This window comes from Lepidochelys olivacea (assembly GCF_965140295.1).
Source record: "Lepidochelys olivacea isolate rLepOli2 genome assembly, chromosome: 10".
Lineage (NCBI taxonomy): Eukaryota > Metazoa > Chordata > Testudines > Cheloniidae > Lepidochelys > Lepidochelys olivacea.
In genome coordinates this window covers 3872496-3892504 of record NC_140420.1, presented here as the reverse complement: position 1 = coordinate 3892504, position 20009 = coordinate 3872496, and the positions used below count along the sequence as shown (strand labels likewise).

The 20009-nt window shown below is 47.9% G+C and overlaps 1 long non-coding RNA gene across 1 annotated transcript; it reads left to right on the top strand.

The window, feature by feature from the left end:
* Positions 1–3363: 3363 nt before the first annotated feature.
* Positions 3364–13622, top strand: LOC311527487. The gene is made up of 3 exons (XR_014713351.1): positions 3364–3408; positions 10870–11299; positions 12524–13622. It is a non-coding gene; the product is annotated as an uncharacterized lncRNA (long non-coding RNA).
* Positions 13623–20009: the final 6387 nt, after the last annotated feature.

The following is a 20009-nucleotide window of genomic DNA, read 5'->3' as shown; positions in this document are numbered from 1 at the left end:
TTAATAAACCTGCTTTTGTTTATTCTAAAATCAGTTTGTGGAATTCAGAACTGTGGGGCAGAAAGCTGTGTATATCTTCCTCCACATCGAGAGAGGGGGCGAATTTCATGAGTTTACAGTGTACACTTCTCTGTGCAGTGCAACACGATACAATTTTGGGTTTACACTCCAGAGGGGGAGTGCACTTGAGTGCTGGGCAAGTCCCTACTGAGTCTTCCCCTGCAGAGCTGATCTCGGTGTCTGTGTCTTTCTGCTGCTGGGTGTGCCCCTACCTTGTGTGTGCTGGAGGAGACTTGAGAGCCTGGCTCAGCAGGGCAGTGTAAGGGAGCCAGGTGGGTGGTATAGGCAGGCTCAGTGGTACCCCAGTACATCAGTTGGCACCCCGGAGTGGGGCATAACCTGTTACAATAGGTACTGTAGGCAATTCTCCAGTCATAGGGTACAATCCCCGAGTTTACTGATTCATTAAAAATCTTTGCTATTGGGCTTGCAATTTAATGTGCCAATTCCTTTAATATTTGGGGATGGAGATTACCTTGGTCACTGTGATGGGACAGGAGAAATCTAACAGGATATAGGTCCAAGGTGCTCCTTTTGGATCTGGGTTCAAATTCAGACTTTCCCCAGAGTGAGGAGACTGCTCTAGATCTGGGGTTCTGATTCAAGTCTTCCTCTAAATTTCCCCAGAGACAAAATCAGCGTTGCTTGGAGTTCAGTCTCTACTCTCAAACCAACAGCAATTAAATGGAATTGCATTTGAAGCTGCAGACTTCTCATCACGGCTGGCTCTTGTCTAGAGAACCGCAAATGGTCTGAGACTGCTGATTGTTGTTGCAGGTGTATTCACTGGGAGAGGGCACCAGGGGGCAAGTGACATGATTTGTGGCCACTTGTCCCACTTCTGCTTTCACCAAATATCACACAGACTTGCATGAACCCAACCAAACTGAGTCTTGCTGCAAGTTCACAACAAAAATCATGCGTGAGACAGCTGGGTTCAAACTCGTCGGAATGTCATGAGGGCTCAAGCCCTGAATCTGTTCTGATACAAAGCATTTGCTCAATGGCTTCAAATCAAACCTGGAAAGAGTTTGCTCTGCTCAATGAGATCGAAGAGAGATTGCGAAGCTTCTAGAACTAAGTCAGAGGGACCACAGCTCCGTTTGGAGTGTCTGTAAACACTTCTGTGGCATCCAAGAACATCTACCATGGGTGACGGAATCCTTTTCCTATGAAGAGAGGGGCTCTCTCAGTCATTTCAAGAGGCACAGATAGATAAATATTACTCTGTGGGGTGGCAGACTTTTGTTCTGCCAGCTATGTCCACAGAGCCAAATTCTGAAATCCCTATTGTGAGACTGGTGCCACTGAGGTCAGTGGAGGTTTGATGACTCAGTGGAAGTCCAGGACTCTCAGCTCCTTGCGTGACTGGCCCTTTCTCCGACTCCTTATTGAGACAAGTTTTGCAATGGCATTTTTGACTAGATAAGGACGGCAGTATCTGGCCTACAGTCTCTCTTGGTTGGAGGGATTCCATGGGTTCTTATTGTCCTCCCTATTGTATAGTAAATAATTAACATGAGAGCACCAACGAGCCAGTGACTGACACACAAAGGGTTGAATGTGGGAATGGCCCCAATGACATCCATGAGACTAGATAGTGAGTTTGTGTGTGTGGTTTTTGGAGGGGGGTGAGGGGGTGAGAGAACCTGGATTTGTGCCGGAAATGGCCCACCTTGATTATCATGCACATTGTGAAGAGAGTTGTCACTTTGGATGGGCTATTACCAGCAGGAGAGTGAGTTTGTGTGTGGGGGGGGTGGGGGGGGTGGAGGGTGAGAAAACCTGGATTTGTGCTGGAAATGGCCCAACTTGATGATCACTTTAGATAAGCTATTACCAGCAGGACAGTGGGGTGGGAGGAGGTATTGTTTCATGATCTCTGTGTGTATATAAAGTCTGCTGCAGTTTCCACGGTATGCATCCGATGAAGTGAGCTGTAGCTCATGAAAGCTCATGCTCAGATAATTTGGTTAGTCTCTAAGGTGCCACAAGTACTCCTTTTCTTTTATCCATGAGACTGCTCATGTGCTCTGCTGGAGTGGGGCCTTTCAATGCTCTTTACAGATGCAAACTAAAGGATCCTCCCAACCCTGCTGTGAGGTCGAGAACTATATCCCCACTGAACAGGTGGGGCTGGCAGCAGATCCGCAGGTGGGTCGTGAATGGGCACTTTCTCGATCCAAGGGAGAAGGGGCCTGAAAGCTGAGTGACGCTGGTCCCAAGCCCACTGAAGTCAGTTGGAATCTTTCCTCTGGCTGTAGTGGGCTTTGGATCATCAGGCCAGCTGTGAGCATTCTCCGGCCCTCTGCACTGGTCTGTCTGTCAGGCGGCGTGAAAGCTGATACTTGCCTGTAGTCGCCTTAAGCAGCAGGCACCTCATCAGAAGTGTCAGGAGCTGATTAGCAAGGGATGGGGCCCAGTCAGTCGCTCAGGGAGTCTGCCTGGCAGCTGTCAAGAGAAAATCACAACAAAAGAGGGGGTGGGAGGAGAGAAATGCGCTACAAGCATCTGACCAGTGTAAAGAGCAGGCAGACAAAGCAATGGTCCAGGATGGTACTCAGAGGACTAGTGGGACCTATGCTGCATCGGTCCAAGGGATAAATTGCAGGGGGGGGGGAGATTTCAGGGTTTACTTTTCTCCAGGACTAAACTCCCCTAAAATGGTTGTTTCTCTCTAGCTAGGGGAGTATGTAAATGATCCCAGCTTCAGGTTTCTTGAGTCTCTGTGCACAGTTTTGTTGCCAACTCATGATTTTATCACAAGTCCCATGCCGTTTTGTATCTGTCTTAAAGCTCCAGCTCCTGGAGTCAGGTGACTGCCTCCGAATTTCAGATGTCATTTAAAAAAATAAGTTTTTAGCGCCTCTTCCTTATAGAGAAAAACTTGAAAATGCAACTCTCAATAGCTTAAAAAACTCAGAAGGCAAATAAAAATAACCGCTGTTTGTTTTATCTCATGATTTTTGGGGGGCGGAGGGCAGGGAAGACTCATGATCTTTGAACCGTTGCGGGGGGGCTGGCATTAGAGCAGGGGTGGGCAAACTATGGCCCGGGGGCCACATCCGGCACTTCAGACATTTTAATCCGACCCTCGAGCTCCCGCCAGGGAGTGTGGTCAAGGGCTTGCCCCGCTCTGCTTAGCTCCCAGAAGCAGTGGCATGTCCCCCTCGGCATGCTGCTCCCACCCCAAATGCAGCCCTCGCAGCTCCCATTTGCCAGGAACTGCGGCCAATGGGAGCTGCACGGGTGGCGTCTGTGGACAGGGAAGTGTGCAGAGCTGCCTGGCCACACCTCCCCGTAGGAGCCGGAGAGGGGACATGCCACTGCTTCTGGGAGCTGCTTGAGGTAAGCACCCCGACCCTCTCCTGTACCCCTCACCCTCTCCTGTGCCCCAACTCCCTGCCCTAGCCCTGATCCCCCTCCTGCCCTCTAAGCCCCTCGGTCCCAGCCCAGAGCACCCTCCTGCACCTCAACCCCCTGTCCCAATCTGGAGCCCACTCCCACACCCTGAACTCCTCATTTCTGGCCCCACCCCAGAACCCTCACCCCTTCCTGCACCCCAACCCCCAATTTCGTGAGCATTCATGGCCCACCATACAGTTTCCATACCCAGATGTGGCCCTCGGGCCAAAAAGTTTGCCCACCCCTGCATTAGAGTGTGTGCGCGTGTCAGTCTGTCCTCAAGTCAGGGCCATGTACACTATATTACTTCTATAATCTATCTATCTAATCTGCCTGTTGAGACACTTAGGGCCCAGTCCTGTAAAATGCTGAACTTTGCCTGCACTCCAGCGAGGCATTTAAGCACATGCATTATCCCACTGAAACCAATGCAATGCCAATTGACACCAACTGAGATGCTAGCTTTCCACGTCTAAAGCACTGTACAAACCTTAACTAATGTCACGGCACCCAGTGTCACTTCTTGGGAGGATATTTAATGTGTGTTAAATTTACTTTGTGAAAATATTTGTGCCTTTTGGCACAAATTCTGCCGAAATACACAGCATCCATCAGTGCTAATTGCATGAGGAATTGGGCCATACCTAGCACAGTGTTTACTACTTTCTTATTTGACTGCAAACTATTTATCTCTGTTTTCCCCAGTTGTAAATATTTCTTTCTCCAACCTTCCTGCTTTAACATCCATATGTTCACCGTCTCTGCTTTCAGATATCAGCAAGGAAAACAAATTCCTGTATGGAAGGACTGTATCATTATTAACGGATCAGATAGTTTGCTAATGTGACCCAGCAGATGAAGCTATCATGGAGCTAAAGGTTTCCCCCAAATGTTGGGCTTGCCAGGCAAATATGAGGATTATTAACAAAGAATTAATCAGGGGCATGGGCAGATAGATAGGGAGGCTCACAAAAGTTTCAAGAGGATAACTGTTCACATTGACAGGTTTCAGAGTAGCAGCCAAGTTAGTCTGTATCCGCGAAAAGAAAAGGAGGACTTGTGGTGCCGCAAGTCCTCCTTTTCTTTTTGTTCACATTGATTTATTAGTTTTGATATAGGAAGGTCTCATTTCTGAGTCAGAATATATTCAACAAATGACAATGCAAAGCACAGAAAAGTATGGAGGGGAAACATGTATTCTGGGGCTGGGATGTTATTGCTTATTTACTGCCAGGGAACGGGTGGATGTGGGGAAGGGGATTTTTCTGTCTCCTCACCATCAACAAATTGTGAATTTCTCAACGCTGTTTAAACAAAATAAATTAACATCTGGTGAGATGAACACCATGACTGGTCAGAACTTCACAGTGACAGCATGGCTACAACCCAGAATTCTCTGCTCCCAGAGTCTCTAGCACTCAGACTCTCCTGGCTAGTGAGGGCATATGACACCCAGTTGAGCATTTCTTTTTCCATCCAGTAGAGGGCAGTGGTGCTGTTTATATTGCAGAAGCTTTTTCTCCTGGCATTTCACGAAACGTTTCTCTGTTCATAAAGAATGCATACCCTAGAACAGATGCTTCAGCTGTGGAAGAAAATAAATAACCTTAATACCGTAACAGAGAGATGACATGTAAAACGTAATCACTTTTATCACAAATACAATGCACATCTTTTCCTGCTTTTATGTGACGCCTCCCAGAGTTGGAGCGTGAGTTATTTGATGATGGTCCCATGGCTTGAAATTTACCAGATTGCCAACTCTAATGATTTTATCACAAGCCTCATGATATTTGTTGTTAAAGGCCCAAATGTTGGAATCGTGTTATTAGCTGAGAATCACAGCTTTCGTTTTTAGCTTGTGTGGTTGCAGAGAAGAGATAGAGAACGTGACCTGTAAAGGCTCTAAATAAGGGGGCCAGTAAAAAGCACCCCAAATGGTTCGTGATTGTTATGCCAATCTGTCAATTTCTTTTTTAAGGGAATCTGACTCATGATTTTATTCAATACTGGGGGTTGGTAATAACAAATTTAAGACTTCAGTCCCAGAAAGGGAGAAAAATCTAGCACCTGCCTATCCTCTCATTTGTAAACAAGTATAAAGCAGGCAGCCTTCATTCAGTGGCTGAGTATGCTGAAGTGGCTATTTTTGTAGGGTGTCATAAGCCAGCGTCCGCGCATTTGGAGCAGTGCTTCCCCAAATGAGGACAACTGGGGAAATAATAACAAGGCCAGCAAATATTGCTCTTGGAACTGCAGGAGTCATCTTTATTAGGAGCCAGCCCACAGCTCACTTAGTCTGTTGACTGTTATTGCTCCTCACACGTTCTTGTCAACTGCTGGAAATGGCCCATCTTGGTTATCACTACAAAAGGTTTTTTTTCTCTCCTGCTGTTAATACCTTACCTGATCTTACCTTACCTGATCGCTCTCGTTAGGGTGTGTATGGTAACACCCATTGTTTCATGTTCTCTGTGTATATAAAATCTCCCCACTGTATTTTCCACTGAATGCATCCGATGAAGTGAGCTGTAGCTCACGAAAGCTTATGCTCAAATAAATTGGTTAGTCTCCGAGGTGCCACAAGTCCTCCTTTTTTGTTCTTTTTGCAGGTACAGACTGACACGGCTGCTACTCTGAAACAGTTAATCAGTGTTTCTCATTTTGCTCTTATTTGTCTACTGAGAGTGGCCTTATCATATTCAAGAAGCAGAACTGATTTTCTAATGCCTCGTGCCTGCTCATTAGCTTTGCCTCATTGTGGTCTGTGACCATTTAAATCAAAGGGAGTTCTTCCATTGACTTCAGTGGAGGTTGGTTGGTATGGTTCACCCAAGCGAGCTGCAGAGAAGTCTGCATACGCATAAGGGGGAGTTGATACATGAGGCCAGAGAGGAGATCCCTAAGGGTACAATAGATGACCTATCCCTTCAAAGAAAGCACCCTAGCTCTCATCTTTCTTCCATTCCAAAGGGGCAGACCCAGACTGTAACCTCGTCATTCAGAGAGCTGCTGTGGTTACCCCACGGTTGCTAGGGGGTATGACCCAGATCTGCCTGCAGAGGTGAGAGAAAAGTGCCCTGAGGTGTCACGGAACGGCAAAGGTCGCAGCGCGTCAGGATGGTGTGTTGTGACATGACAGCCCAGCTTTGTTGTGCAATAGCACACAGCGTGACACACGCAGCCCGGGCAGGGTGTTAAAATATCCCCAGGTGCATCTAGGCATGTAGTGCCTTCCCCGTGCCGCACGTCTCATGGTGCTGTCCTGTTGCACAGTGAAGGCTGTCAGGTTGCGATGCCGCACTGCAGCAGGATGATGTGATGATCTGCGGTCTCAGAAGCAAGACATGGCGACAGAGGGGACAAGGGACGAGTGTCTGGCACAGCTCCTAAGGGTTCAGCCTTCCACTTGGTAAAGCTGCTGCACCGAGACCCACAAGGGTCCAAGTCTGAGCTTTACCCGCAGTAATGTGCAGGATGCACAAAAGCGACCATGTCGCTGGGCACAGGATGGGGCCACTCTAGGAGCTGGGCACCAGATCCACCAAGTGTAACTGTGCAGCCTCGTGCATTAGTGAAGACTGGCTCCGTTCCTTGGGGAAACAAGAAGAGATTCTTCCTGGCGAACATTGGTAGGGTCTGCTCACTCAGATCACAGTCTGGGTGAACACATGAAACAAACTAAAAAGCAGCGAGAGCCTCTTGTCCCCTGGAACCTTAAGGGAGGCCTTCCCCTACACACACGCTCCGTTCATCTCACTGTTCACAGCTTGGCTGGTGACCGGCCCTTGCGCAGTTTATGAATGGACAGCGCCCTCTAGTACTTAATTGATTTACTGTTCTAAACCATTGTCTAAAAGCCTGGGTCTCAATTGTCTCCCTCAAGCCTGCAAATGCTACAAATAGGGTGACCAGACAGCAAAATGTGAAAAATCGGGACAGGGAATGGGGGGGAATAGGAGCCTATATAAGAAAAAGACCCAAAAATCAGGACTGTCCCTATAAAATCGGGACATCTGGTCACCCTAGCTACAAACCACTGCAAAGTGAGAGTTCCAGGTCTAACAGAAAAGGAGGAGTCCCGACCCCAGCTATCGCTGTTACACATAACATACGGTACGTCGCGTGGGAGAGGAAAGAGACCCTGAGCTTCTGCCCCACAACTGAAGTCACAGAAATACGACTGTGCACGTGTGTGCACACACACAGAACTTCTAATTCATAGATTCATAGATACTAAGGTCAGAAGGGACCATTATGATCATCTAGTCCGGCCTCCTGCCCAACGCAGGCCACGGAATCTCACCCACCCACTCCTGCGAAAAACCTCTCACCTATGTCTGAGCTATTGAAGTCCTCAAATCGTGGTTTAAAGACTTCAAGGAGCAGAGAATCCTCCAGCAAGTGACCCGTGCCCCACGCTGCAGAGGAAGGCGAAATATTCTAGGAGAAGTGAAGAAATCATTATTAAGTTTATTACGGACAATGCCACGCAGCTCTAATAGATCATGATCAGTGCTTAGATGCTGCATTGGCATTTTCACAGCACTCACTGAAGACGGACCTCGGGGTCCCCCACCATCAGGCTGAGAGAGCAAAGGATTTCACACCATGCCCTGGAGGTCAACAGACTCTCTCTCCATTGGACAAACTGAGGAAACCAATTCCAAAGTCAAGGATCCTCAGCTGAGATTGCTCTGTCTGGAGCCCTGCAGATGCTCATATCTACGGACCACTAGCATGGGGGTGTAATGATCTCAGCTCGTGTAATGGTGCATGGGAAGAAAGCTAGTGTCTCTGGTAGTTGGGACCCAAACTATATGGGACTTTAGGGCACAATCTAACTTCTATTGAAGTTAATGGAAAGGCTCCCATAGGAATTCAAGTCTCATGGACTTCAGAGGAAGCTGGATTGACCCCTTTAAGAGCAAAAAATGCCTTGAGTTGCACCTGGAGATGCAGTCGTTGGCATGCCGGTATGACATGCTCTTTAGCACCAGATCTTTCCCCACACATTGGTTAAATCCACTTTTATTGAAATGTTACAGGAAAGGCAACTGCAGCAGCACACTCTCTGTTCCTTCCATGGTGCATGAAGTTAAACTCCAGCTGGCAGAGGAGTGGTTGCTTTTCAGTGTTGACTTTTCAGATGCTCTAGTCAGGGCTAATTCTATAATCCCCTTGCAAGCTCCTGTAGGAACATTTGGCTCTGTCTGAATTATTTCTGCGCAAGGCTTCAGAAGCTCAGGAAGGGAATTTATTCATAGCAATTATTTTAAACCACTTCTATGTCATATGAATGCAAAAAGGATATGGGCCTTTAGCCGTTTCAGGTGATATCTTTTTATACTCAGTAACTAATTGTTCATGTTCTAGTTTCTATTCACCAAACAACCTTTTTAAAGCAAACACGTTGTCTTTGATGGTTTCCCTGGCTACAGTATTTTGAGCAGTCCAAAACATTCTCCAGCCTTTGGCGCTCAGGTCTGGACGTCAGAACTCCTGGGTTCTATTTCTGGCTGAGCTGCTGTATGTGACCTCGACTGGGAGCAAGTCATTTAAATTTGAATTTTCAAAAGCAGCCTCTAGCTGATGCCTCAGTGTTGGGGGACCCAATATTCAACACCGCCATGTCTAAAGTTGGACATTTAAAATCAGAGTCCAATTTGGGCCTTAACCTTTGGGTCTCAATTGCCCATCTGTCCAATGCAGATGATAATACTTACCTTCCTCCAGTGATGTCATGAGGCTTCGTCAACTATTGGTGATAAATTGCTTCGAGGTCCTCCAGCTTTACTGGCTGGCATCTCAATTTCTGTTGCTGATTCACATGTGGTGGGCTTCTGAAGGTCTCACTCTGTTTTCACTCAGGTTTCACGCCCAGGCTTTGACCACTGTAGGCCAGATTCTCCATTGCCCTATGCCATGTAAAAAGAAAAGGAGTACTTGTGGCACCTTCGAGACTAACCAATTTATTTGAGCATAAGCTTTCGTGAGCTACAGCTCACTTCATCGGATGCATACTGTGGAAAGTTTAGAAGATCTTATTATATACACACAAAGCATGAAAAAATACCTCCTCCCACCCCACTCTCCTGCTGGTAATAGCTTATCTAAAGTGATCACTCTCCTTACAATGTGTATGATAATCAAGTTGGGCCATTTCCAGCACAAATCCAGGTTTTCTCACCCTCCCCCCCCCACACAAACTCACTCTCCTGCTGGTAATAGCTTATCCAAAGTGACCACTCTCCTTACATTGTGTATGATAATCAAGGTGAGCCATTTCCAGCACAAATCCAGGGTTTAACAAGAACATCTGGGGGTAGCCTATTTCCCCTTGTTTTTTCCTCCCCCCCCCCCCCCCAGACGTTCTTGTTAAACCCTGGATTTGTGCTGGAAATGGCCCACCTTGATTATCATACACAATGTAAGGAAAGTGGTCACTTTGGATAAGCTATTACCAGCAGGAGAGTGAGTTTGTGTGTGTGTGGGGGGGGGGTGAGAAAACCTGGATTTGTGTTGGAAATGGCCCACCTTGATTATCATACACATTGTAAGGAGAGTGGTCACTTTAGATAAGCTATTACCAGCAGGAGAGTGAGTTTGTGTGGGGGGGGGGGAGGGTGAGAAAACCTGGATTTGTGCTGGAAATGGCCCAACTTGGTTATCATACACATTGTAAGGAGAAAGAAAAGGAGGACTTGTGGCACCTTAGAGACTAACCAATTTATTAGAGCATAAGCTTTCGTGAGCTACAGCTCACTTCCTCAGATGCATATCGTGGAAACTGCAGCCTTAGAGCATAAGCTTTCGTGAGCTACAGGTATGCATCTGAGGAAGTGAGCTGTAGCTCACGAAAGCTTATGCTCTAATAAATTGGTTAGTCTCTAAGGTGCCACAAGTCCTCCTTTTCTTTTTGCGAATACAGACTAACACGGCTGCTACTCTGAAACCTGTCATTGTAAGGAGAGTGATCACTTTAGATAAGCTATTACCAGCAGGAGAGTGGGGTGGGAGGAGGTATTTTTTCATGCTTTGTGTGTATATAATAAGATCTTCTAAACTTTCCACAGTATGCATCCGATGAAGTGAGCTGTAGCTCACGAAAGCTTATGCTCAAATAAATGGGTTAGTCTCTAAGGTGCCACAAGTCCTCCTTTTCTTTTTGCCAATACAGACTAACACGGCTGTTACTCTGAAACTATGCCATGTAGTATTTCAGCTGTTGACAAGCTCCTTGTCAGTTGGTTCGTGGCCAACTCTTTGAGGCCCTTGATCAGTTGTGACTCAGGCTTTACCCAGGCAAACTCTTGACTGAAGTCAACAAGGCCTAGTTGAAAGCTTAGCAAGGGCTTCAGGATTTGGCTTGTGGTTAAACGCTGTTTCTCTTGCTTTCCAAAGGATGGTGGCTGCACACTGATCTGACTGGCTGGGAGAGCTCTGGAGATTTCTTGCACTAGCGGCTCCAGTGAGATTAGTCTCTGAGATCGCCTCCCAAAGCTGCACTCTTGGGCTTGAAGTCACATCGCAGGAGACCCGCAGCTCATCCGTCGATGCCCAGGCGTGAGCTAGAGCAACATCTCTCTTGCTGTGGAGAGCGCTCAAGGCAAGGGTTGCTCCTTCAGGGAACCGGAGAAGGGACGACAGTTCTGATGAGATGAGACACTACTTGCTGTCCTCCAGGTCAAACAGCCATGTGGAGACCCTCATTCTTGTCGTTTAGAGGGGAGCGTCTGCAGTGCCTGGAAATAGGCTGGATTTTTTTCAGTCCTAAGGAAGTTGTCACTCTGACAACACTCCTGGCATGGTTTTGCCCTCAGGACTGGCCCAGGTAGGATATTGACTAAGCCTACCTTGAGTCTAAGGGCCTAGACTCCCCAGGGAGTGTGAGCACAAGTAGAGGACAGAGGGAGCTCAGAGAGCAGATTCTTTAAAGGCTCCTCTCACACAAACTAGGACTGTCTGCTGCTGTAAAGAGGAGCATTTAGCCCTTTCCTAAGGATGCCTAGAGAAGCCATATGACTTGAAGGAATCAAAGGCTTCAGTTATCAGTTAGGCACTGATGGTATGTTAGTGCTATATATGAGACCAAATGGAGACAGCCCCTGCTCTGAAGGACTCAGGGTATGTCTCTGCTGCAATGTGAGCCCAGGGTTCGAACACAGGGCTTAATAAGCCTAAGCCCCCTTTCGTCTACACAGAATTCGTGCTACTCCAGGGCCTGGACCCAGGGTCCCAGGACCATGTGAGGGTGGAGGGTCCGAGCCTGAGTCAAGCCAGGATCCAGGGTTCGAGCCCTACTGCTTTGCAGTGTAGACCCAGCCCCACTTGACTTGTGCTCTGGGAGTCAGCCAAAAGTATCCTACAATCCCGTGGGCTGACTTCCTTTGTCCTCTTGACAGTCCAGTTTTCCAACACTGCACCACAAACAAAGGGCCACATTTTGGGAGGGCACTAGACACTGGAGCCCCAGGCTGGGACCCAGGGTTCAACAATTCCACACCTGGGGTTACAAGTGAGTGTAGATGCTCAAGCCCTAGGTTAGCAGACCCAGGGTCTGCTAACTTGAGTTCTACTAACTCTGGGTTTATACTGCAGCGTAGACAGACCCTTGGCTATGGAGCCTGAGCTCTGAGAAGCTCCCCCCACATGGGGTCTCAGAGCCCAGGCCTGAACATCTAAACTGCAATTTATAACCTTGCAGCCCAAGCCCTGTGAACCGGAGTCGGCTGACATGGGCCAGCTGCGTGTGTTTTATTGAAGTCTGGACGTACCTTCAGAGTCCAAAGGAAGGAATCTGAAAACCCAGCATGCTCTGAGGCGCCCAACAGAGGGGATGGGTGGGCTTTTGTGCGTTTCGTGTATTTCTCAGTGTATTATCATGGTGGGCACCAGTGAAGAAGTAAGTCTTCAGGCGGGATTTGAATGAGGGAAGGGTTGGCTTGGTGACTGGGAAGGGGGAAGGTATTCCTTGCCTGGAGGTCAGTGGGGATGTTGTCTCATGTTTGATCTTTTCATATCCGCATCCTCCCAACTGCAGCCCTTGTTCCTGCAGGTTTTGGATACAGGACTCCTCTCCCACAACGGGCACAGGGCAGGCAGCAGCAGAGGAAACAGCCCTCACCCTACCCAGATAAGTGCTTCATCCTGAACTGCAGGGACCACCTCTGGGGGCAGGGTGCTCCATGGCCCATTCAGACTTTGGCTTCTGATGAGGCTACCCCCAAGGGTGCTAATCCCAGCACTGCTGAGTGTGAGGCAGAACTAGACCGAGACCACTCGCTCACATCACATCGGCTCCCCAAAGCTGTCGGCCGCTGACTCCATACAACTGCCACTGACCTGGGCCACGTTCAGGACATAAATGGCTCCTTATCCCACTGCCAGGCTCCTGAGTCAGGAGGTCCCCAGACTTCCCTTGGTGTTGTCCCAGCTGGGCCTAGGGAGGGACACGGCCCCCCCATGAGCAGATGGCCGCCTCCCCGCAGCAGTGGGAAGAAGTCAGCTCCTTCAAGCCCAGCTTCGCCACATCCACAGAGAAGGGACAGCGCAAACGTGGTGACGTGGCATACACTGTACTCTGTGTCAAGTCCATTATAAAACTGCTCCCATTCCCCTCTCGCTGTGTATGAATAACGAGCGCATATGGAAAGAGTTAGATGCCAGATTTTTATCTTCTATCCCCCCGTTTGACAACCGTGGCGGAAGATCAGCTGGCACTGGAAAGGTAGCTCATTATACAGGTTGCTCTCCTGAGGGGATAATCTTGTCTAATGTGCTGGTAGCTCGATAAGCACATGTCACCCCCCTACACAGAGGGGTTTTATTTTTGAATTGCTATAAATACAGTTGTCACTGCATGCATGCAGGAGACAGTTCCCTCCACTGAATCATTTAGATCCATCCACAATTGATGTTCTGATTTATTCTCTTTAATGGGAGGCTGCAGGATACACTCTTACTCTGCACTTCAAACAACATTAGTCAGAACAGTGTCAGCTACCTCTGCAGAAGTTCCTCTCCTCCTACAGGGCTGCAGTGTGGCCTGGTGGATAGAGTACCAGACTGGGAGCAAGGAGACCTGGGTTCCCAGCTGTGACCTCGGGCAGTTGTTTTGCTTCTCTGTGTCTCTGTTTCCCCATTTTGCAGATGTAAAGGTGCTTAAGAGATCTATGAATGAAAAACACTATATAAGAGCTAGGAATTATTATTATTATTATTATTTATTATTACAAACGGTGTACGCAGGAACCAGTTCACCCCCCACCCCCATGCTCTAGTGCAGCCATCTCTGGGGTAGAACAAAGCAGCTGTTCACACTGCCACATTACACAGCAGTGTCGGGCAGGTGGTGAAGAATCCCCAAGCAATGGACACGGCTGGGGGAATGTAGGGAGACAGAATGCAATTAACCAAGGTGGAATTTGGCAAGGACACCAGGCTAACATCCTTTATTATTGTGGAAGGTGCCATGTGATCACTAATGGCCACAAAGACCTCATCTGAAAGACAGCTGCTCCATCCCTGCAGGCTGCCTGAGCAGCCTGATGGAATCCAAAGGAAAAGTGCATTTGCTGGATATTGGGCATGCCCCTTCCTACTGCGTCCTGCTTTTTCCTGGGAAGGTGAGGTGGTGGTGGGGGGGTGTTTTCCAATTAAATATTGCCTAGGACTAGCCTTGCCTGGCTTAGAATGTCTGACAGAAAAGCTGGCATTGGCCCCAGGCTAGGACTCTGGCTTGGACTGCTTTCCTTTCTCCAAGACGGAAAGAGGCGCTCGGAAGGTGGAGATGTCAAAGACAGATGGGCCAGTGACTGCGTCTGATCCTCAGCTGGTGTAAATCAGCTGAGCGCCCTTGACAATTTAGTGCACAGACTTCAATGGCGCTGCATCAGGAGCTGGGCCAGGGTGGTTGTAAAAAGGACAGCTGGTGCATCCGAGTGGTTTTCGTCTTTCTGGTCTTGCTGGAAAAGTCTAGAGATGGGTTTAGATGATGAACTTGGATGGTGGACTCTAGAGGTTAAGGACGGTATCGCCTTTGTGTCCAGGCAGTGCCCAGCGCGGTGCCTGACTGGGGCCTCTGGACACTGCCACAACACAAAGAGTAGGGGTGAGACCATGCCAGTGCTGTCACCTGGAGCAACACCTTCCTCTGCACACCCTCTCATTCATTGTAGTGGTGCTGGCTGAAGAGTCAGCCTGAGTAAAGGCCACAGAACCTGGCCCCGTCTAATGCTGATCAATGCATTTCGTAGCACGCGGTCAATGGTAGTGTCCCAGGGCATCGCTGTGTGGTGAGTGTTCTCCACACAAGCAATGAGAAAGTTGCGGTGGATCACAGCTTCAGCATGAGTCAGCAATGCGATGCTGCTGCAAACAAAGCAAAGGCATTTTTAGGTTGCGTTAACAGAGGCATAGCATGCACGTCATGGGAGGGGATGGGACTGTTCTACTCGGCGCTGGTCAGGCCTCCGCTGGAGGACTGTGTCCACTTTGGGTCACCGAGGTATAGAAAGGAGGTGGAGAAACTGGAAAGGAGCCAGAGGTGAGCGACGAAGATGATCAAAGGGGTGGAATGCAGCCATATGAGCAAAGGCTGAAGGAAGAGGGTGTGTTTAGTTTAAAAAGAGGAGATTAAGGGGGGATATGAAAGCGGTCTTCAGATACTTGAAAGGCTGCCATAAAAAGGATGGAGAAAAGTTGTACTCTCTTGCCACGGCGGGCAGGACAAGAGTCAATGGGTTCAAACTACAGCACAGCCGAGTTAGATTAAATCTCAGGAAAAGCTCCCTAACTGTAAGAACAGTTGGCCAATGCAGCAGACGCCTCGGGTGGTCGTGGAAGCTCCTTCACTGGAGGTTTTCCAAAGGAGGCAGGACAGCATCTGTCTGGGAGGGTTTAACCCAAGAAATCCTGCATCTTGGCAGGGGGTTAAACGAGATGACCCTTACAGTCCATTCTAACCTGTGGTTCTATGAAAGTCAATCCCTGACCCAGAGAGCTTACAGCTGAAGCATATGAGGAGAGGCACGGAGGTGGATGTGACAAACCGCCAGAGGGAGACAAGGTGACAATGACATGATCGTAGCTGGTGTAGCAAGCAGCAATTTCAGCACACCAGCTTGCTAGCGAGACGGCTTTTCCTAAGCTGTCACTGCGCTCTCCGGGTTAGTTACTCTAGTCATGACAAGGTCGCGGTACAACTTAACAAGCATTTCTTATTTGGGTCGTTAGTATTTGTTTCCTTCATTTTGAAACGGTTCTCAGTGATTATTTTCATTTTTGCAATGCTGGTGAAAGGTGCCACTGTGAGCCTGAGATCTCTTGTTTATTCCCAGGACAGGTGCTCCATGGATGGAAGCTCTCCCCCTCACCCCTGTCCCACCCCACTCATCCACCAACAGGCCACAACCCTGACCTGCCTTTGTTCTTGTGCTGAATAGCATCTAGTATAAAATCCTACCTGAAGGCGGGTGGGAAGCAAAGAGTGACCCTAATCTTGGCCATCTCTCGCGCGGTATTGGAGAAGATGTTTGACAGCAATCTTGGGATTCACGGGTTTGAATCCCCTCCCCCCCCCCCGCAGCAATTCTTGCTGGTTAGTGCAATTTTCGCAGCCTCCTCTCACCACACTTTGTTTTGTTTCCATTTGTGGCTATTTTTTGCATTTGAAAACTTGAAAAAAAGGGGACTGTTTGCCTCCCTTTGATGAGAAAACCATCATCTCGCTTCGGGACCGGGCCTGGCGTGGCTCCAAACCTGAGCCCCTTTCATCTGTCAGGCACATGCGCACTCCTAAGCAACACGCCCACAGAGCCGGACTCCGGGACCATGTTTGCAATGAGGTTTTGCTTTCTGCTGTGGATATTTCGCACACCTCCGATCAGGGCTTTGCTCCCATGGCTGGCACGGGCATGGGTGTCTGAGCAGCTTGTCACAGCATCACTGCTCCGGATCCCGCCATGTTGGGGGATTGGAAAGGGATATAATAGAGTGGGCATCAGGGGCTGGAATTTAATTATATTCCAGGGAGTTCAGGTAAAGCAGTTGCTGGCACAATACATGGGCTGTCTCAATTCCAGCATTGATGGCATCACATGAAAAGACTGGAGCTCTCCTCTGGGAGATCTGAAATCACACGAGGGCTGGAGCTCAGTTCTAATCTTTGAAAAAGAAAGTGGCCATAATTGACTCTTCGCATACCTCCACCCTTCTGTGTTCTAGATGACGAGGCAGCAGAATGTGACCCTGGATGCTAGGGGTAGCATCAGAAAGGAGGCAGAGGCACTGAACCCTCTGCTCAAAAAGCCCAGGGCTCAGATGCTGGATCGAAACCCCCCTCCACGCTGACAGAGCATGAGAGCCTGGAACGGTGCAGGCAGCCACGAAAGGGCAAGGAGGCACTTCCAGAGCGGAAGCGTAAAGATCTCCTTGATAAGCCAGGACTGGGGCTTGGGTGGGGCTACATGGCACCCAAGACAAAAAGTCTCCGTTTTAAAAGCCAGCTCTGAGAAGTTGCTAGTCAACAGCTGTTTGCTTTGTATAGAGCTGGTTTCATGGCTTCCTTAGGCCCCAACCCTGCAATCACTGACCCATGGAAATAACTTTTCTCATGTAATTAGTGCCTCTGGTTTCAATAGGGTGACTCGCACAAGTAAAATTATCTGTATGCCTAGGTGTTTGCAGGACTGGGCCATTCATTAGCTTTGCGTAAGGTAATGGGGGTGCCAGCCACAAGGGAGAAAAGAAAGATTTTAGAAACTGGGAAATATTTTAATTGTAAGACCACAGACATTGGCAGAGAGGCTCAGGGGCAAGAGGAGAACCTGGAAGTGCTTTGAACTAATTTATCAAAACTGGCTCGATTTCAAGTCAACGGTGTCTTTAAACTCGTGTATCTGTGAGGCTGTCCAGTCAATTAAATAATGGTCCCCTAAAGCTCAGAATAGTCAATTGCCCACACCTATATTAGAGTTTTGCCAAGAGGGGAAATTAGAATTGTCCTGGAAAACAATAACAAGCACTAAAAAACCCCCAAAGCAAACAAACAAAAAAATCAAACAGCATCTTCAAGCTCTGGATTTGAATTAACTGAATCAATACCAGCTGCCTGCAGTCCAGTTCACATAAAAGTTACAGATGGCATGAGAAGATGCAGTGAAATGCAGGGAGAGGAGCAGAAAGAAGGAAGCAATTAAGAACATAAGAACCGTCATACTAGGTCAAACCAGTGGTCCATCTAGCCCAGTGGCCAGCACCAGAGCTTCAAGGGGAGTGTACAGAACAAGCCAGTTGGAATGATCCACTCCTGTCTTCCTGTCCTGGCTTCTGGCAGTCAGAGATTTAGGGCCACCCTGGGCATAGGGCTACATCCCTGACTATTGAATAATAGCCATTGATGGATCTATCCTCCATAAACTTATCTAAGTTTTTTTTTAAGCCAGTTATACTTTTGGCCATGACAACACCCCATGAAAAAGTACTTCCTCCTGCTTGTGTTAACCGTTCCCTATTCATTTCATTGGGCGACCTCTGGTTTTGGTATCGTGAGAAAGGGAAAACAGTGCTTCTCTATTTGCTTTCCCCATGCCAGTCATGGTTTTATAGATCTCTGTCATATCCCCCCTTAGTCGTCTCTTTGCCAAGCTGAAAAGCCCTAATCCTTTTAGTCTCTTCTTGTATAGAAGCTGCTCAATACCCGGATCGATCATCCTTGTTGCCCTTCTCCGAACCTTTTTCAGTTCCACTATGTTCTTTTTGAGATGGGGGGATCAGAACCGGACACAATATTCAAGGTGTGGGCGCGCCATGGATTTATATGGGACCATTAGAAGATCTTTCTGTCCTATTTTCTATCCTTTTCCTAACAGTTCCTAACATTTTAATGGCTGCTGCTCATTGAGCTGAAGTTTTCAGAGAACCATCCATGGTAACTCCAAGTCCCAGCTGATCTTGGGACTTATAAATATTGTTAGGAGAAAGGCTGCCAATGACTAATCATTGACCTGTTGCCAAGTGATTTGCTCCGGACTCTGATGAATTGCTGACCAAGCCTAGCACTTAGATACTGGCTCTCCCCACTCATTTGGAAATGCAGATCATCCATTTGCTAGCGGAAAGAATGATTCAAAAAGGTTTGTGCAGTAGCACTTTGGTGCTAACCATACCGTGCAGGTTACTGGCTAGCCAGATTTGCATTGTCCTACGTAGGAATTGCCACTGGACCAGGGGTTCATTGAGCCCGTGCTCCTGTCTCTGACAGTGGCCTGCATCAGATTCTTCAGAGGAAGATGCAGAAAACCCCATAATAATGGACAGTTGTGTAATAACCTGCCATTAGTGGAAGTTTCATCTAGTCCCCTGCAGTTAGCGGCTGCTTTGTGCACTGAAACTTTTTAGTGTTATTAGGCTTTATAACACTTATAAATTTTTATTCAGGCTTGTTACCATCACTTATTATTTTACAGGGCCCCAAGGTATGCTGGGTGCATTATGTAACCGTGGATGATCTCAGCCAGATAAATGTCTAATCCTTTATTGGCTGCTGGTAAGCTCTTGGGCCTAATGATATCTCCAGATCTGTGTTTTCTGTGCAGTTTCAAATGTGTTGACCTTTTTTATTCTCTTTGGCTATCCCCTTGTTCTGGTATTAGGAGGGTAAATAGGAGCGCCCTATCTTTCTAGCTACTGTCTCAATAGCATTCATTATTCTGGATATATCTAGCATGTCCCCTCTTACCCCTTTAGATGCTGATTCAGCCAAGCGCATGCTTAACTTTAAGCACATGCTTTGCTGAATTGCACATTGCTGTCTAACTCTAACAGTCTGCTCTGTGCAATCTCCCCTCATATTGTAGTCTTTCCAGGACTCAGAGCGCTTTCCTCACCTCTCTCTGGGCCCATTCTGCTTCTGACGTATCTTTTTATTTTTATTTTTTGAGAGTGGAAGCCTGGAACGAAACACAGCACTCCAGATTAATTATGTTATGGCCTGCTAACAGTCTTGGTATTGTCTATTTCATTCCTTGTACACGCTGTTTGCTTTTATTTTGACTGTCTCTGTCCATTAAGTAGCTATCTTCGCTGAGCTATCTTTCTGTGTGGCTTACAGTCAATTTAGCCCGAGCCTGTCTCATCCCATGGACTATTAGCGTGACCAAATGCCCCGACTTTGTAGGGACAGTCCCGATATTTGGGGCTTTGTCTTATATAGGTGCCTATTACCCCCCACCCCCGTCCCGATTTTTCACACTAGCTGTCTGGTCACACTATGTACTATCTCTGCAGCTGAGCTCAGTAGGGGAAGGATAGACCAGTGGTTAGGATGCTAGGATGAGAGATCTTGATTCAATTCCATACTATGACAGAGTTTCTGGGTAACTTTGGACAAGCCACTTAGGGTATGTCTACTCTGCAAAGAGAAACCAAGTCTCAGAGCCTGGGTCAATTGACTCGGGCTTGTGGGGCTCAGGTCGCAGACCTCAAAAGAGCAGTGTAAAGTTTCCTTCTTGTGTTGCCATCAACCCAGGTGCTGAGTTGCT